Here is a 20,495-nt window from a genome sequence, read left to right on the forward strand (position 1 = left end):
GAAGAAATAAACTTTTTCTGGATTACATAAGACACTGACATTTTGAGTTTAACAAAATAGCTAGTGCTCTGCTCAATAAGAGGCTAATCAATGCTCCTTGGTGTGGGATGATTAAGGAAGCTATCAAGTTAGATATATATATATATATATATATATATATATATATATCCTACATGATTGAGAAACAGAATGAGTAGAAATGCATAAAGCAAGCTAACTCAAAGGCATTATTCATCAGGGGGTGCCACTAGAAGTCATGAAATAATGAGTGTTTTCAATTGTTGTTTTAATGTTCCTTGCTTTATACTTTTTTACTGTAAATATATATATATATATATATATATATATATATATATATATATATATGTCAAAATGCTAGAGGAAAATCTCGTCCAGCATTCAGCCATTTCTGGCACTCATGGGTTGAACAAAGCTCTTGGTGTTATGGCCAGATATCTTCTCATGGCTCAACTAGTCATGCTCCTGAGCATTTCAATGACCTAATTACAAAGAATTATCAATTATTAAGGCTTTTTTTCTTAAAAGGTAAGTGGATCTCTCCCTAATGTTACATAATGAGACTCTGGTTTTACTGGTGATATTTCTGACTTTATTAATCATATAGCAGTGTGACAGCTGCCCCCAGCCTCACATTTCTCTCACTCAATCTCTTCCTGCTGGACTTAGCAATAGGAACCTCACAGCTAAGCATCAACTAACCATGTCTCATGTCAAAGTAATAATCTCTCCAAGGAGCTCTTAGCTCAGCTTGGGCAGGTAGCATATTCAGTTCCCCTGTACCTAGCACAGCATGGGACACATAGAAATAACCCGCCATCTACTGAATAGAACCAAACACCCATTTATTCAAAGGTACTTACTGCATTTGGGATTCCACCATACTCCCTTCTCAGAGGTGAACCTACGGTATCATAGATGAATCTGTGCATGTTTTTTTTTCAGCTTTAGGCTCCAACCAAATACACAAAGGATACCAGAGGAAAAGCAATAGAAAGCTACCTTGAGATTTCCAGCCTAATGACACAGCCACCACAGTGCTGAACAGTTCATGAAAAGAATATTACTGCAGGAAAATAAATGTGAGCACATTTTCTAAGATTTTGCCATGCATCTACATCAGTATGCATGTGGCAGGTTTCTTTTAGGTGTTTGCCTGAGCTGCTTAAGGCTTTTGTCCAGTGGTGGGACCCTACTGTCTAATTACTCTCCTGCATTGGTCCTAAGAATCCATAGCCTCCTTCTTTATTAGACTCCCCCCAGCAAACAGAACCACGACACAGAACCTGAACTCAACCCAATTAGGGAACTTTTAAGTTGCAATGAAAAGAAGTTCCTTGCATACCTCGTAAAACCCACTTTCCAGAAATAGATCTAAAACATCCAGGTGGGCCAGAGCTAGCAAGTTCGCTTTCCTGTCACCACTAATAAGAGAAAGGATGCCTCTGTATCACCCAGGAATGCTTCCTTATCTGCCAAAAGGAGCTCGCAGTCCCCTAGAGGAAGCCAAGCCTTCCAATCGCATCGCAGTTTAATGGGTATTCACCACTAATCTTCTCCCCATATATAAAGACACAATTCAGCAGCCCACTAACTTAGTGCTACTTAATAGATTAACACTCTTTGTGTTTCCTTCCTCGGCCCCTTACATACTATGATCAATACAGAAGTTATGTTAAACCTTTAAAAAATATGTCAGGTCATATCTGTCCTCTCTCAGAGCTCTGCAGCAGTTTCTCATTTCACATCAAGTAACAATGGCCCAGAAAGCCCTGATAAGGTAGACCACTATGATAGCTCACATTCCTCCCCATCACCCTCTCCAGCTGTCAATCAAATAGAAGAGGCCATTCAGAAGCCCATACAAAGCCTTTACACTGGCTGGTCTCTTCCAAAGGAAGGCTCCTCCTCTAGACTACCACCACAGATAACTTATGGAGCACTTTCAGGTAACTGAATAAACACAACCCTCTCAACAAGACATCCCCAACAAACATCGTACAGGCCCTTGTTTTCTACTCTATCTTTCCTCAGAACATTATTATCTACCAATACATTAAAATGTTTTCTTACTTTATTATCTGATTTCCCCTCATATAAACTCCATCAAGGTTGGAATGTTGTCTACTCATTTAACATTCCATCCTCAGTACCTAGCTGTACAATGAATTTGTACTTAAAGGATGAATTAAACACCAACTCTCTGCATACATGCATACAATCAGTGTGCACAGTAGTGTTACTGTGTGTCAAAGGTTGACTTCTATTGTTGTGTAAATAACAAGATAAAAAGTAAGGCAGCTTGGTTCCCCAGCAACTGGAGTAGGGGCTTTCCCTGACTCTGTTGCCTGCCTATGTATCCTGTTCACCTAACTGGGTACCTCGGATGGCCCCAGTGGGAGAGGGTATGCCTAGTCCTGCAGTGACTTGATGTGCCAGCCTGAGTTGGTACCCAAGGGGAACTCCTCCTTCTCAAAGGAGAAGAGGAGGGAGGATGGGTGAGGGGCTGTGTGAGGGGGAACTGGGAGGAAAGTGGGGCAGCAATGATCAGGATATAAAGTAAATAAATTAATGGGGTAAAAAGAGGGATGAAGAGAAAAGGGTTAATTTAGCATACATAACCTGATGGCAGTTTATAATTGGAAGAAGTCAGGACAGGAGCTCATGAGGAAGCAGAGACAGAAGCCATGGAGGAACTTGCTTACTGCTTGTTCCCTGAGGCTTGTTCTGTTTGTTTTTTCATACAAGTCAGGACCAGCTGTCAGAGGTGGTACCACCCACGGAGGTTCAGCTCTCCCACATCAAACACTAATCAAGAAAATAGCCAACGCACATACCTACAGGCAAGTCTGATGGAGGCCTTTTCAAAACTGAGGTTGCCTCTTTCCAGATTGTGTCAAGTTGAAAGAAAACAATGACGACAGAAACAAAGCCCTAACCAGCACACTGTTTACAGACCACATATTTAGTTTGAGACATGAGATTAGGGGGTTTCACCATGCCTATTTCTCATCCATTCCCATCATAGGGATCAAAGCTACTGTATTCTTTCACTTCACCCTCTGCAGTCCCATTGTCAAGGATGCTATCATAGCTTGCTGGATGCTGGTGTTCTACGTTAAATGACTATTTGGAACAGTTCTTCTGCTATGCCATGGTTCCATATTATCTCTGTTACCGTCTGTTAAATTCTAAACACAAATTCTCTAAACTTGCCCCCATTGACTTCCCAGGAGTTAAAGGAAAGGAAAAGCTAGTGGAAGCAAACATAATTAAACCCTTTTATAATCTCAGTACAATGTAAAGAAACCCTGAGCTCTCTAGTCATAATATAGCTTAAACCACAAAACAATAAGTTGTCCTCGGATCCCATACTGTCTGTAAAAGGCACTGAATGGCCTTTGCTTCCAGAATATTTACTTCCTATCTTCTTCCCGCTGAAATAATCTGAGGTTTACAAAAACAATAAAAAACATTCCTAACCAGCTGTCTCAATGTTTCTCTAAAACCCCCACAATAAAACAATGCAACCATTTTTCCAATCTCTACTTACAGGGCCTAGTTTCTGGAGAAAACCTCAAGCACAGCAGAGAACCATCTGCAGGCACCAATAACACAGAGACACACTGAGCATCTGCAGGCAACAGTAACACAGAGACACACTGGGCATTTGCAGGCAACATTACACAGAGACACACTGGGCATCTGTATTACTATTTGCTGGAGTGATGAAGATTCTACAAAGTTGGAGCTTCCCCGGAAGCAAAGCTGACCTTGCAGAGAGGCTACTTTGCTCACAGTTACATGAGTAACAAGAGGTAGCATGAGGACACAGGGCTGGAGGCCCACGCATGCGTGCTGTTCTGAGGAGCTGAGCCCTTCCACAGCAAAGATGCATCTGGTGGGGACAGAATCTCCTTAACAGAAACTTATGGCCTGGCACTTCCTGTGTTATTAAGGAAATGAATCATTAGTACTTGGCAACATTTACCAATTCTTAGCCAACGGATTACATAACTGCTCTTTGCATTTAATCATTTACTAAGCAGCTAAATTACTATTTTAATCTAATGTAAAAAGAGCTCTGATGTTGCCTGTGCTAATGAGAAATCGCTATATACATATTAGTGACTCCCACTCCTACATAATTGATACCCTATTTATATTGCAGCTTAGGGATGGTGTTTACTGGAACTTAGTCTAATTTTATCCCATCACTTGGAAGGCATGGATAGTTATGGATTTCAATCAGGTGTTTTGAATTAGAGAAAAGCAAACCGTATTTTCTAGTGTTCGAACTCACTGGATAGCATCTCTATTCCTGCCTTCTAAATTTAGTTTCATGGGAGAGGGGCCGTTAAAAGCAACTGCAGCTTCTAGTTTTCTGTGAAACAACATCAGAGCATGAAGAGAGTTATAAAACGTGGCTTCTGAATTAAGAGTTAAAGTGCATCAGAGAATAAAACATAGTTTACTGGCCACCGACTAACTTACCAAAATACACACACACACACACACATGCACACACACAAATTTGGAATGAGAAAAGAAGCTGTACGAATCGCTATAAATGGTTATTGTTGATAAACAGTCTTCCAGTTTAAACAAACAAACAAGTTTATAATTGAAGAAAGTGGAAGTGGGGTCTAAGGTAGGCACTAAAGTGTCAAGTGGTGATAGATCAATTGCCAAAGCCTTGCTGTCAGCTCAGAGTCTGTGCAGGGTGACAACAATGAAAAATAGTATGTGAAGAAATAACAAAGGGCAGGGGGCAGCTCAGTGGGAGAGCATTTGCCTCACATGTGCTGGAATCTTGGTTTGATTCCCAGCAACTTAAAAAAAAGAGAGAGAGAACTAATAAACATACTTGACAAAATTTAATTTAAACTATAAATCCACGGATCCCATACCTTCAAGTAACCTTAGAAGCCCACAGACAAAATAAATGAGTCCCAAGAAGAGGAGGAGTCCTCAGATAGACAATGACTTCAAAAGAGGACACAGCTGAGCCAAGTACTAGATATATTCTGTGGGAAGCCACATGTGCTGTTGCAGGGTGGCGCTGGCTTCCACTGGCCACCACGCATACATAGGCAGTAAAGGTTTTTTTTGCCAAGATGAGGTTTTGAAAATTAACCAAAATTAACCAATCAGATGAGAGACAAGTTAACCAATCAGATGAGAGAGAAGTTAACCAATCAGATGTAGGCATGCAAATGAGGTGGTAAGCATAACCCAAGCACAACCAATCCGGGTGTGAGACATGCCTCTCTTAGGCCTATATAAGCAGCACCAGTTCTGGGCTTGGGGTCTCTTCGCCTCTGCAATCAAGCTCTCCCAATAAACGTGTGCAGAAGGATCCGTTGCAGCGTCGTTCTTGCTGATGAGTTGGGCGTGCGCAAGAATATTCAAACATAAACTCTCCTCTAGGATCTTAGGCATGACATAAATAATAGGCTCTCTAATTTGAAATAAAGATTATGCTCCCATGGGTCCCTTGATAATACCTGGCTACACTGTACAAGAAAACAGTTTCTTGGAAGTGGCATTTCTACATGTCTGTTTTAGCCATGTGGAATTTTCCTATTTCCTTTTCCCCTTACAACCACGGAGAATTTTACACAGGCTGGCACACATTTACATGCACATTTCCAGTGAATAGGTCTCTCCAAGAGCCACCTTTGTGCCATTCTTTCCAGAACAGAATTCACAATTCTACTTAGTCTTTAGACATATAAAGCATGCTGTGATGAGTCTTAAGTGAGCCTACAGTCTCTGATATGATGAGATGGGTCTTCTAAATGTTGAAGAGATTTCTGTTCATAAACTATTGGTATACCTCGTGAGAACTATGAGAGGCAGGGAATAGGGAGAGGGGGCAATGGAAGAAAGAGGGGAAGAAGAGGAGGAAGGAAAGGGGGGAAAGAAAGATGAGCCTGAGAGGGAGAAGGAATGAAACCGTAAAGTTTGCACAAGAGGTAACCCTGTAAGGAGACCTCGGGAGTTGTATGCAAACCTCCTTCAATGTTCTCTTTCCCTGGATTCACTGTCTCCAGCCTCCCTGGGAAGAACTTAGTGTTTTTTCTCACCAGGAGCACTGCGCCTGCAGTCAGTCTGCCTGCAGTACTTATCCCTGACCATATGTTCAGGTGCAGACCCACTAGTCCCTCAGAGGGACTCCTCTCCAGCCTTTCCCATCCAGTTATTTCTCAGCATTTCAACATTTTAATTTCCCTTGGGGAATTTGCAGTCCGTTTTCATTTATTTATTGATTCCTCAGCTACTACTGAATGTCCTTACCCACACTGTTGTGGACAGAATCTGCCTTCATGACCACCATGCTCCAGCACTTCGCATGGTACCCTGCACATAATAAACCTGAGTGAAACCCTGTGCAAGGAACAGCTCTTAAATCAAGCTGGCTACTCCTCAGGACCTACCCAGAACTCAGCCTCTAAACCAGTGACTCTCAGCCTTCCTAATGCTGTGGTCCTTTAATACAGTTTCTCGGGTGGTGGTGACCCAACCACAAAATTATTTTTGTTGTTACTCCATAACAGTAATTTTGCTACTTCTATGAATCATAATGTAAATATCTGATATGCAGGATGTCTTATTTGGGACTCCTGTGAAAGGGTTGTTTTACCCCAAAGGGTTGAGAACCACTGTTCTAAAACTACAAATAAGCTGAGAAGCCGCTTCTGAAACACACGTTTCCAGACCTTCATTTCTATGAAGCAAAACCTGCCTGACCCTCATCATCACCTCCCTATAACAGCAGCAAGTGAGACAGGGTAGTCAATAGGTAGGAAACTTAGTTGTACCTGCCACAAAGAAGATGAGCAGGTGAGGCCAAAGGTTTCTCTTAACTACATCATTTCCAAGCAGAATGCTTCCAGCTTAGTCCTTCAGGACATACAAAGCTCGTTCCCCTTGTTTCAGTTAGGGTTACTATCGCTGTGATGAAACACAATGACTAAAACAAGCTGCAGAGAGAGGATTGTTTGGCTTATGCTTCCACATCACTGTCCATCATTGAAGAAAGTCAGGACAGGAACTCACACAGGGCAGGAACCTGTAGGCAGGAGCTGATGCAGCGGCCACAGAAGAGTGCTGCTTGCTGGCTTGATCCTCCAGACTGTTTTCTTATAGAACCCAGGACCATAAACTTGGTGATGCTACCACCCACAATAGCCTAGACTCTCCCCATCAATCACTAATTATGAAAATGCTGTGACCTACATGCTTGCCTACAGCCCAATTTTATGGAGGCATTTTCTTAATTAAGGTTTTCTCCTGTCAAATGACTTTAGTTTGCATCAGATTTACATAAAACCATCCAGCACACCCCTAACCCTGAACATTCACCCTGACACTAGGGATGCTAACCAGATTCTTCTAAGCCCATTTCTTGGAGTTGTATCCCCAGAAAGTAGCCTTGAAACATGAGATTATGCCTCCTTCTAAGACATACTGTCTACTATAAAAGTAATAGATTCTCCACGCTCACCCTGCCTTACCGATGCTAATGAGCTACTTTTGCAGGAACCTCCTCTGTAGAGATTCAGAGTCACACATTCAGGAGAACCATGCACCTGCTAGGTCTAACATTCTCCTTCCAGCATCAGAACTCTATAGTTGTCTTTGAACTTGTATTTGGAAGATGAAAGGCAAAGAGACAATGACACACATCCATGAGCATATGAGATTCAGGCATGCCCACTATCCCTTTCTGCCCCACTCTAATAGTGTATGTGTAAAGTCATATCAGCACAAAATTCTAGTTCTATGAGACCTAAAGCAAGTATAAGGAAGTGGGTCACAATTGTGAGTAGGAGCTCCGACAGGATGCCTTAGTTATTTCCTGAAGTAAGCACCCTCAAGAAAGCAACTTAGGAAGGGAAGGTTTATCAGACTCACAGTTCTTGTACTGGGAGTCAGGCAAGGCCAGGTGGAGGGAACTAGAAGTAACTGCTCACAGCCACAGTCAATGATTAACTCATGCATGCATACTGTGTTCAGCTTGCTTTCTCCACTCTTCTGCAGCCCAGAATGCCCTGCCAAGGAAATAGTGCCACCCACAGAGGGAGGGTCTTTCCACCTCCTTAACATAATAAAGATAATCTCCCACAGGTGATCCAAGTCAGCAGACCAATCCAATCTAGGCAATCCAATCGCCTGCTGAGATTCTTTTCACTGGTGATTCTAGACTGTGTCCAATTGACAATTAAAATAAATCATCAACTAACAGTGGGATGCCACACTCTCCAGTGCATCAAAGCTTGCTTAGAACTCAGAGAGAAAAGATGACATTTTACACAACATGAACAATCTAAAGAATTGCATTTATTGTTTCCTACTTTTGTTACTTCTTGCTTTAGCCTGCCACGAACACTGAAAATGACATGGAAAGACAGGACAACTCACAGTTCTCGTCCACTGCAGCCCTTCATTTCTTGGACGTATAGACCAAAGTACAGGATCTGATAAACTATGTGGCCCTCAGAAAATAAAACCAAACATTTGAGTGACTTTCATGGGACACCTCTGCTCTACTAGGAAAGAAATGTATGGATACATCTGGAAAACACAAAAGACAAATTGTGAAATTTCAGTAATATCACATACTCACTTAGACACATTAATACTTGCATTTAAAACCCAGCTAGAAAGATGGCTCAGTGTTTAAGATGGGAAAGATGTAGGGGTAGACCAACTCAGCACCCTAGATCTGGGTCAAGTCTACTATCACTGTGATAAAACACCATAACCAAAAGGAAGTTGGGGAGAAAAGGGTTTATTTGACTTTCACTTCCATATTTATAGTCCATCATTGAAGGAAGTCAGGACAGGAATTCAAATAGGGCAGAAACCTGGAAGTAGGAGCAGATGCAGAGGCAATGGAGGAATACAGCTTACTAGCTTGTTCCACATGGCTTGTTCAACCTGCTTTCTTACAGAACTCAGGACCATCAGCCCAGGGTTGGCCCCATCCACAATGGACTGGGCCCTTTCTCATCAATCACTATGATGCTCACAGTCAGCTATTGGATGGAACACAGGGCCCCCAATGGAGGAGCTAGAGAAAGCACCCAAAGAGCTGAAGGGGTGGGTCTGCCACCCTATAGGTGGAACAACAATATGAACTAACCAGTACCCTGGAGCTCTTGACTCTAGCTGCATATGTATCAAAAGATGGCCTAGTCAGCCATCACTGGAAAGAGAGGCCCATTGGACATGCAAACTTTATATGCCTCAGTACAGGGGAATGCCAGGGCCAAAAAGCAGGAGTGGGTGGGTAAGGGAGCAGGGCAGAGGGAGGGTATAGGAAACTTTCAGGATAGCATTTGAAATGTATATAAAGAAAAAAAATAAAAATAATATCCCTGAAACGTCGAAAGAAAGAAAGAAGAGAGAGAGAAAGTAAATGTCCTGCAGGGGGCTGGAGAGATGGCTCAGAAGATAAGAGCACCAACTGCTCTTCCGAAGGTCCTGAGTTCAAATCCCAGAAACCACATGGTGGCTCACAACCATCCGTAATGAGATCTGACGCCCTCTTCTGGTGTGTCTGAAGACAGCTACAGTGTACTTATATATAATAAATAAATAAATTTTGTGCAAAAAAAAAAAAAGAAAGAAAATGTCCTACAGTGTTGGAGATTGGTTCTAATGCTTTGAATTAATTGGGTCCCCAAATCTGGAATCTGCATGTCCAAATGCTGAAGGTCCTTGTCCCCAGTTGGTTTTTGATCATTCAATAAACAGCCAACAGCCAATGGCTGGCCAGCACAGACTGAGATAGGACCTTAAGATTTGTGTGAGCTAGGAACTGGGAGAAAGGAAGAAGAGAAAATTGCCATGATTTGGAGGGAGACGAATCATATTTAGAGCTACAGAAGGAAAAATATCCGAAAAGTAGATGAGAAGGAATGTAGCCTGGAAGGGCTACAGTGAAATGTCTTGGGCAGCAAAGACTAGGGAGCTACCCTGAAGAAGCCATGGTAAGAAAGAAAAAATATAGAATTAGAAGATTAAACCAGGATTATAGGAGGGAAAGGTGTGCTAGCTGTGGGGAGGATTAGAATCACCTAGCTTTTGAGCTAGCCAAGGTATTTAAAATTAACTGATGTGCTTGTGCGTGTGCGTGCGTGCGTGCGTGCGTGCCTGCGTGCGTGTGCGTGTGTGTTTCATTTGCAAATCCAGAGGGCTCTAGCGGGTGGCTGGGAGCGCTACCCGCCAGGGGCACAATTACTGCTACACTACAGGCTTACCTAAAGCCTGCTTGTATGGAGGCATCTTCTCCATCGGGGATCCTTCTTCTCGGTCTAGTTGACATAAACTATCCAGCATACCCAGAAATCTTCAACTAGGGTCCAGGAAATAGTAAGTAATAAGTTAATTCATTATCTTGTGACTACGTTAAAAATCTCAAACTCACAACTTTTACAAACCACAGAGTTATGAAGAAATGTGAAAGATCTGGCGAAGCTACAGAATTTTGAGGAAATTCAAAGGTACGTTTTTTGTTTGGTTGGTTGGGTTTGGTTTGGTTTTTTTTTTTTTTTTTTTTCATTTAATGAAAATCCCCCACCTGTGATCTCATCTGCTGTTGTACAGTTTGGTTCAAGAACTGTCCTCCTCTTTCCCATTGTCCCATTTAATCTATCCACACTGGCATCATTTTTTTCACAGTACTCTAGAGGTAATGAAAATGTCAGCATTTTCCCTAATTGGTCTTTTTTTTTTTTTTTACAAGGCCTCAGTATTTAAATATTTCTCTTAATTTACTTACTTAATTTATTTCTACGATGCGCACCTGATGATTTTTTTCTTTCTCCCATTATCTATATGAATCAATAGTTTAAGGAAGAGAAAAACCCTGTCTGGTGTGTCTTTATTACCTATTCAAACATCTTAAGGATATTTTTGTCACTTTAACTAATCCTTGCTGACATATCACCGTCTGTCTTCTCTTCACTGTTGAATGCAGTCACAAAGATTCCAGTAAAGTATAGAAGAGAGAATTTTTTAATCCAATTTTGCATAAATTATATATGCGTTGTGTTCTGAATATGTATTTGCAGTACAAGCATCTATATTTTTGAGAAAATAACCCAGGTTTATTGCATGTAGCCTCAGATATGAGTCAAAACCAGACAAGATGACTTAAGTGTTTCTCTTGCTTGAACTTCACAATTGAACTGATTTGCTTTGAGAATTAAAACAAAACATATATGGAATAAGTGTTTGCAAAATTCTCACCAGTAGGGTCTACAGATATAGCTCAGCACCAAAGAGCATTTGCTGCTCTCTCAGAAGACCTGAGTTCAACTTCCAGCACCCACAAGGCAGCTCACAACTCTTTATAACTCCTGTTCAGGAAATCTGATGCTCTCTTCTGGACTCTGCAAATAACTGACATGCACATTATGTGCAGACATACATGCAGACAAAACACCCCTACACATAAAATAAAAATATTTAGGTACTCAACTGTAATAAAAGAATACTTTCTAATTGATTCATTCCTTACTCCAAAAATCTACAGTCACTCCCTGTCAACTATTGTGTGGAATGCAAAGTCCCACCCCGGATACTTTCAAATGATGGTCATTCTCTTGTCCTTCCAATCCATCCCAGCCATTCATTTACCACTCTTACTACTACATCCCATCTACCAGAAAGAGTGGAATAATTCATCCAATCCCTTCCACCAGCAACACAGAGAAAAAATTACTCATATTTTCTTCTAGAATTATTTGTATACTGAGCATTTTCTTTCCTTGACACCTCCTAAATCTTTCCAACACCAACCTATATTTTTACCCTAAGATTCCATTAACTTTAAAATAGGGTTACACACTGCTGGGCTCTGAACTTTGGCTCAATTTCTTCTGTAACTGCTGTCCTTGAAGTAATACACAGACAGTTTTAAACTCATTGAAGGTAGTTACTGTGATTTAACCTCAATGTGATCTACACTATCTCTTAAAGGCAGTGGGAAGAACAAGTTAAGGGAATATGGCATGTCCTCTTTAGACCATAGGGTGAATGAAAGCCAACACCATCTTGGGAATTCTGTTAAAACAGAGATGTGTAGTTCAAGTTCTCCTACCAGCTTGTTTTATAGAAAATATCATTTAGATGATAAAAACTACATGGACATCGAATAAACAGTAATCCGAGGCAGGGCTACATTTTTTCCCTTTTTCCAACTATATAGAAAATTTCTGTGCCATCAGGAGAGGTTGTATGGTAAAAATCAAGATGATAAAGGAGAAAACTTTGCAATGTGCATGAAAGGGTTAATATTTGCCAGAGTCTAAACCTTTCCAAGGTTCTCCAGTGCTAGTGATTCTAGTTTCTGTTCAGTCTGACTAGGTGAATAGAAGTAATGTATCATGAAGATTTATATCCATGTTATTTCATTTGTTATAAAACTTAGAGATCATACTATTTGAAGAACTCTAGGCTGCAGACTTATGATTATAATACCTATAGGAAGAAGCTAGCTCTTTTACTCTAAAGATTGTTTTGCAACTCATGAAGTCCAGGTCATCCTAGAGATGGAGGTAGAGAGAGGAGTCAACACCCGCATCATCAGTTCATTAGGGCTGAGTCCAGCTCACTCATCCATCTACTGAAAAATGAGAAGGCGTGTGTGTGTGTGTGTGTGTGTGTGTGTGTGTGTGTGTTGGTTTTGTTTTCTTTTGTTCACTTTGTTTTTTCTTTCTTTTTTATTAAATAATTTACTTACTTTACATCCCAATTGCAGCTTCCCCTCCCTACTCTCCTGCCAGTCTCTCCCTCTCACCTTACATCCTCCCACCCCTCCTCCCTTTCTTCTCAGACTTAATGTCTCAATACAATTATACATTGTATGTTTAAATCAGGCTAAGGACATCTATCTCTTCAACCCCCTATTTTTTCTTCTAGTCCTAAGCTACATATTTCATAATTGTTGGTTGTAGTCACCCTGTGAACCACCACGCCCAAACCTTTTGCTTCTGACTTTAATACCCTTGAGTGCCCTTTCTTTGACTTTCTGTCCTCCCTGACTTTCCCAGCCTCTAGTAATTATCTTCCTACCCTTGACTTTATCATTTCAACATCATTATATTTTTTTGATTGTTAAAATTTTGGTTGGTATCATGTTCCCACCAGAAAAGGAAAATCGGAACCAACAACTTTTAAGAATGAGAATGGCTTGTATTTCTTCTACCCAAGAAACTACATGATGTGATAATATCATTCATTTCTGGACAACTATTGGTTCAAGACAGTCAGTCTATAGGGCAAATCCCAGTGTTTCCCAGACATTTATTTTCATCACTGAAAGTTGCACCACCAGTAAGATGATGGTGATTTTCTATAACATTCAAAAAGCTTGAAGGCAGAGCTATGTATTCAGTTGTTTAAATAAGATTTTGTTTTCACTTCCCACAGAAAAGAAGTATTGCAAGCATTGAAAATGAAAAAGGCATGAAGACATAAGAAGGAGGGAAGAGGGGGAGAGAAGCAAGGGAGGAGGGAGAGAGGAGCAAAAAGCAAGAGAAAAGAGAGAGAGAGAGAGAGAGAGAGAGAGAGAGAATAAACACAGTAGAGCAAAACCTTCGAATTCTACAGGTAACCAATGCAACCCAGTTAACTAGGTCTCTTCCAGATTTAGCATTGAGAATTTCCCAGGGATTCCCTAAGCCCTCTTCATATTTGGTGTTATTGCTAAGATGGTTGTAAACTGCAGAACAGAAACCTATTTTCACTCTAAACTTTAGTGCCAGGTCTAAAACCAGAACATATTTGCATGACCTGGCAGAGCCAAGGGTGGAATCAGATACTGAACTCTATTCCTAAGCCTCAACACAAGCAAACACCTTGCTTTGTTTCAGATAAATGACTTTTAATCCCAAAATTATTTACACGCAATGCCAAGTAACTTCACCCATTTGTTCTTTGGTTGAAAAATAAATAAAACATTTAAAGTAAGCTTAAGTTTCCTTGATAGTTAATACTTTAATCTGATTTAAAATATAAAAATTAATGGCTGGTGCGTTATAATATTATGACTGTAAGTATTCACTGGATTCTTCCCTCAGAGGATCTCCTGGCACTATTGAAAGGGAAGTTATCAACTGCAAAAGGTTAATCAACTCAAACTCAACAAAAGGTCTGACTTTAATTGAAAGTCCAAATGTCAAAATCTGAGACAGGCTTTAAATTTAGAACAAAACAAATTGAACATGTGGGATGCTAAAAACTCTCATTCGAATTTGCATCCCCAAATCTTTGCTGGGATGACAGTACATATTTTGTGAGAATGACAGCCGACACTGTCTGAAATGACAGCACACACTTTAAGGATAATTTCAGGCCATGTACACAGGAATGCTGGTCTGCAGTGTTATTATCTCATAAATGCTGCTGTCTAGATTTAGGCTGGAGCTGTTGCTAGCCCCCTGAAAAGCAAAGTGGGAGTGTTCTTCTTACTTCATTCAGTGGAAGACTTACTGTAGTGTTGCTGGTTTGTTCTGCCATCTGTGACTTACCCAGTGAAGCACGGTTTGGAATTTTAGGCCATTGACACGTTTTGTGTTCTGACTTCATTGTGTCTGATGGATTATCTCTTCGGGTTTTCTAATTCTTCTTGAAGGCATTTCCTGAACTTTCTGTCCTTCAAGAAACTTAACCATGTCAAAGAGTCATAAAGATTTCCACTGTATAATTCATATTATCCTTTCCATAACCAAGAGGTCTGCATTCCTTCCTTGATTCCTTGATTCCTGATACACATGGAAATCAATTTCTTCCTTGATACTTGATACACATGGAAAATATCTGCTCTGTACTCTGGTTTGTGTTCTTGATCAACTCAATCTCCCCCACCCCCTGCCGACCACCTTTTCTAATTGCTCTCTCCAAAGGCCTTCTATTTTCATCACTTTCCTTTAAATATTTTGGGCTTTGTTTGTTGTTTTGTTTTGTTTTGTTTCATTTTCAGATTCCAACATCACTTACTTCTGCACTTAGACTACTTCCTAACTTCCAGCTTTGGTTTACATTTTCCCCCTTTGCATTTATTCTTGAACTTGAAGCTTAAATCATTGATCTGATGCCCAAACTACAATATAAACATTCAATGCTATAGATTACCCTTTGAAAATCACATTAGCTACCCACTCAACTTTTACACTTTTTGTTTCAAAGGACACATTTTCAATATTCCATGTAACTTCTCAGCTAACCCAAGAAATGTTCAGAAAGGCACATGGATAAATATTTTAAACACTGGGGATTTTCTAAGTTTTTCCCAGTATTTGTTGCTATTTTAGTTCTATTTTTAGTATTTAGTTTAGGTCTGTGGAAACAAAACACAGACACACAATGATGACTGTTTATCACAGTGGGCCAGAACGTTTTGGTGAATGCTTCTGTGTCCTTAAAGACCTCTGTAGAGTGCATTCAGTGATGCCAAGTTGGTTCATTGTATTGTTCCTTTATTTTGTTTTTATAACACAAGTTCTGTTTATGTGTTTTATCTACCGATATTGGAGTACTGGAATCTCTTGTTACAGTTATGTTTTTTTTATTTTTCCCCTTAGTTTATTGGGGGTTTAACATCATTTATTGTAACATTTTCTTGTTATAGATATAAATATTCAGGATAATAGCATATGTTTGGAATATCTGATACTTGAATAATATCCAACCAAAGCTTTAATTGACATTTATAAAGTAAATTTGCCTACTATTTATATTTCTAAGCAAAAAACTATTATGAATATAAGAAGAGATATAGAAAATATTCCCCATAGCCTTAATTGTAAGCAAAAATATAATAACTAGTTGCCCCAAAGTAGATTAACTAATATCTCAACTATGGTTTACTCATAGGATGAATACTATGAAATGATTGAAATAACTAAATCTTCATATATAAATATGATAAAATCTCAAAAAATGATGGCTATAAATAAGTTATTAAGAGATATATACATCATGATGGAACTCAGCTTTACAAAATCCATAAAATTAATTTCTTTTCTCAAGTGAAAAGAATTACATAACATGGAAAAATGACAAAATTCAAGCAGCTCTTTCTTATAAAATATTAAGTAAAATGTAAATATGAAAATAGTGTTTACTACAATATATGTATATATATATATATATATTCACAACAACAGATAATGTAAACATGGAGATATAGTTGACAATAACTTAGGTAAATTGACTCATACTGAATACTCAGTCTAAAGATCAATAGAAAAATAGGTTTAAAGAAAAAGAGAGTAAAGTCGAAGAAGCAAACCTGAGTAAGTCAGTAGAAAGACAAATTTTAAATCCTGCTGTTTAAAGAGAGCATGCAGTATAGATGAATTAAATAAACAGATTAAATGACGGAGGCTGTGGCATTGAATTAACCAATAAGTTTAAACCATATTTTATCCACCATAAACTTTAATTTTAACAACACAAAATAAAAGTAAATGGATTGTGAAAGATATCATGAAACGTTACTAGGAAGAAAGCAGGGGCCACTTCCATGGTAAAGAATAAAATTTAAAGCAAGGGATAGCACAGGCTTACCAAAGACAAGTTGGCTATAATTTGTTTTGTCTAAGAACAGAGCTATAAAATATATCAGAAAGGGGGGAAGGTCTAAAAAGAGATATACACAATTACAGCTACAAAGTTCAGCTGTTTTCTCACAAGTCGTAACTCTAGGAGATATGATAACTCTGAGGAAACAGAAGTTTACAAAACTCAAAGGCACCAAACTGGAGTGATGATGAGACACACTACCAACAGATATGATAACTCTGAGGAAACAGAAGTTTACAAAACTCAAAGCCACCAAACTGGAATGATGATGAGACACACTACCAACAGTAGCAGAACATCATCTTTTTAAATGCATGTAGTCCCAGGCCAAGAAAATATATATCCCAGGCTATAAAATAAGTCTCAATACATTTTAAAAGATTGAAGTCATTAAAATGTATTTGATTAGTCACAAGATGAATCACAAAATAACTAAGCTGAAAATCAATTAACAGTACTGTTGCAACCAATGGAAGTGAAAATGTCTTCCAGTATAACTCAGGTATTAAATAGTAAATCTCACGGAAAAAATAGAAAATATTTGTGATGCTACAGGATGTAGCAAAGTGTGTGAGATATTGGTGATGGGTGGAGGATACAGACAAGCTAAAGGGAAACATAAAGAAGAGACCCCATCAGTTCCCTGACTCTCTGCACTAAAGACAAATGACAGGAAAAGAAACACAAAAACAAGCAAAATAAAACAAATACTAATGATAATTGCAGAAACTGAGAAAGCTCAAAGCCATTTAAAAAAAAGCCAGTGGGGAATATGAAATCCAGTAAAAGCTGATTGTTTAAAAAGGTCAATGAAATTGATAATCCTTCAGACAAACTGAAGAAAAACAGAAGACACAATGATCAATGGTGGGAAATGGATTTAGCAACATCACGAAAAGAAATACACACACACACACACACACACACATGAGTCATATATAGAAACTAAATAACATGTTTTAATATCAGAAACAAAGTGATAATCCTATACATAAAAAAATAACTACTAAAATCGTGAATTCAGTTCCCTTAATAGAGTGGGTATTGCAATCAGGGTGTGCACACAAAGAGTTAGAGAGGTATAGAATAGTTTTGTTTCTTCTGTTGGGTAGCACACATGAATATTTTTACTGTTATTCCTAAAGCCATAGCAAGAAATATCTCTCAATTATTTAAACAACAAACTCATTTTATTTTTTTGTACTGCAATTTACTAACAGGAACTAAAAGCAATCAGGAAAACTTTGAAACTAGACTAGACATACTGTTAAGCAAGGAAGAGGGTAGATTTTCTTTTTCTTTCTCCAGATGCAGCATCACTTCTAGGAACAGGACAAACCCTACAAAATGCTTTCTTTTCTTGCAGAGGGAGCTATCACATATGAACCAAATGTACTCTGCGACAAGCTGTACACATTGAAATCTCTGTGCTGGATGACAGAGCCGGTGCTGGCAACATTCATTCTCAATTGCTTCTTGTAGGAGCACATTTCTATTTTGCCCAATTCAGCTCACATACTCAATAAAGAAAACTAAACAAAAAGGGGGAGAAAACAAATGTTTGAGTGAGAGAGGCTGAGCTTTAATTTTGATAGTAATCATAAAACCTCCATGAGTCAAAGAAATCAATAGTGAGATGTTAAATATGAGATGACTTTTTATAACCTTGTGCTGCTTTCCAAAAGAATCTGAGAACCGAGCCTACTGTGTCCATTGTAGTCACAACTATAAGAAGCTTATGTCCTATAAAGTACAAGTGTCTCTAAGTAGGACAGCATAAAGATTCCAGGTAAATTTATTTTTAGTAATATTTTGTATGTGTACCTCCACATGCAAGCGTGCCTGAGTATATGTCTGTACCACATGCATGCAGATGAGGTCAGATGAGATGCCAGGCCCTCTGCATCTGGAGCTACAGACATTTTGAGCGTCTCTCAATGGACACTGGCAACCAAAACTGATGTCCAGGAAAATCAGTAAGAACTCTTCACTGTTGAGCGATTTCTCCAGCCCCCAAATCTATTTTTCAAAAGATACTTCTTAAGCAAAAACATACAAGACACTTCAAAAAGCTGATCTCACCCACTGAAAACAAGAGACATGTGGCAGACTATCAAAGAGGGAAGCAAATTGCAAAATTAGATACAAGCCTCAAAATTGAACAAATGTATTAAAATATCAAAGAATCAATGTGTTGCTATGGAAATAAAAGATAGTAAGGTAGTCCAATCAACAACTCTGTTGGGACAGAAGTTTGTAAATGGAGACATGCCTGGGTAGTCAGATTTCACTGAAAGGGGAATGCCCAAACTGTGCTGTTACTAATTCTATCTCATCAGGGATCTGAAATAATCCAAGTGTCCAATAGCCGCGGTGAAGGGAATAGTTTCCTGACCAAGAATGTCTCTGAGATGCTTAGCCACTGAAGAGTTAGAGCAGGTTATGTAAATGATTCGTGTTACTAGAAACCACTCGCCAATACACCTGCTGAAAACTTCATGACTAACCCTAATTGTATAGACTATTGTCCTGTTAAATTCAAATCCACTTACCTATTTTGACACTTAGAAATGGCTGATTAATAGATTCAATAAGCCTCATATATGTTATGTTTTAACATTACTTAAATTACTTCATAGAAAGTGTGTGTATGTGTATCTGTCTGTCTTTCTGTCTGTGCTTTGTGACCTGCTATTTCCCTTCAACAATCTCATGATTATTTATGTTATATTATGTTCATTTCCCAATACACATTGTAAGATCCACAAGATCATGAACAGGCTATACAGACAAGCTGGGACAGAAGACACCACTCTGATATCTTGCTCTCTGCACAGAAGGTCTTTGCTGGGTGTCTAACAGGAAAAGCAGCCCTAATTATAATTGTCTCAATGTTGGTACAGTCCTGAGTCATCACTCAAAACCGAGATTTACCAGCCCAGTCATGGTTGTTCAAGCCTATAATTAAAACACTCAGGAGGCTGAGGAAGAAAGTTAGGGCCATGTTTATGAGCAGCCTGATCTGTGTAATGAGTTTGAGGCTAGATAAGGCAACAGGCAACACCCCGTCTCAAAAAATTTTCAAGTAATAAGTAAATAAATAATACTAAAAAAAAGTGTTTCAAGACTATGTAACATCAAAGTCAAGAATGAATAGCAGAGATTTTTAAAAAGATGCCGTTCTAGAACAAACCAAACATATCTTAGTAATACGAAAGCATTTAGTTCATTCTAGGTGACAACTTGAGTCCTTATGACACAATGTATCCTGCTGAACTCCCATGAAGATGAGAGAGGTACCTTGTATGAAGGTATCTAAAGGTGGTCTTAAAATGGAAGGAACAACATGAACCAATTTGGTCGTTAACTTTTAATTGATCACTTTTGGCAAGTACTTGTGATAGTCAATCTGGATTATCAATTTGATAGGATTACGATGGAAACACACCTCAGGATTTACCTGTGAAGAATTCTCTAGATTCAGTTAACCAGTGTTGGAAAAGCAGCAACTATCCCTGGGCAAGGGTCCTAGGTTAAATGTTACCATAGACATCAGCCTTCAGCTCTATAATTGAAGACTGTAGCTGTGATGTCGTCAGGGCCTTCCAGCTCCTGCTATTATGCCTTTTCTGATCATGAAGGTTTGTTTGTTCCCCTAGAACTATGAGCCAAAGTGAACTCTCCCTCTTTTAGGTTGCTTCTTGCCATGCATTTGATCATAGCACGAAAAGTAACCAATACACTCTTGTTTCCATTTGCATGACACTAAGGTTTCAACAAGCTGGGCTGATGTTATCTTCAGCTCTTATTTCTTCATGCTTCATGATTTATTTGTTGTGGAGATGTTCTTAAAGAACAAATTTAGACTGTTATAA

At 39.1% G+C, this 20,495-nt stretch overlaps 1 protein-coding gene across 11 annotated transcripts in view; it reads right to left on the reverse strand.

Annotated features, from left to right (window-relative positions):
• The window catches only part of Tdrd15 (tudor domain containing 15), a 369,751-nt gene that overhangs the window by 233,454 nt on the left and 115,802 nt on the right, over positions 1-20,495 (reverse strand). The window contains exons 1-3 of one of the 11 annotated variants that reach the window (XR_015045178.1): positions 14,565-15,756; positions 10,290-10,384; positions 8,446-8,598 (exon numbers count right to left, since the gene is read on the reverse strand). The exons of 9 other annotated variants lie outside the window; for them this stretch is intronic. The gene's annotated coding sequence lies outside the window, so the exon portion shown is untranslated. Of the gene's footprint in view, positions 1-8,445; positions 9,576-10,289; positions 10,385-14,564; positions 15,757-20,495 lie in introns of those variants that run through there. One more of the 11 variants, XR_015045179.1, reaches the window with a different exon arrangement.

The sequence above is a fragment of the Mus caroli genome, unplaced genomic scaffold, assembly GCF_978045245.1.
Source record: "Mus caroli unplaced genomic scaffold, Mus_caroli_1 scaffold_14, whole genome shotgun sequence".
Taxonomy (NCBI): domain Eukaryota; kingdom Metazoa; phylum Chordata; class Mammalia; order Rodentia; family Muridae; genus Mus; species Mus caroli.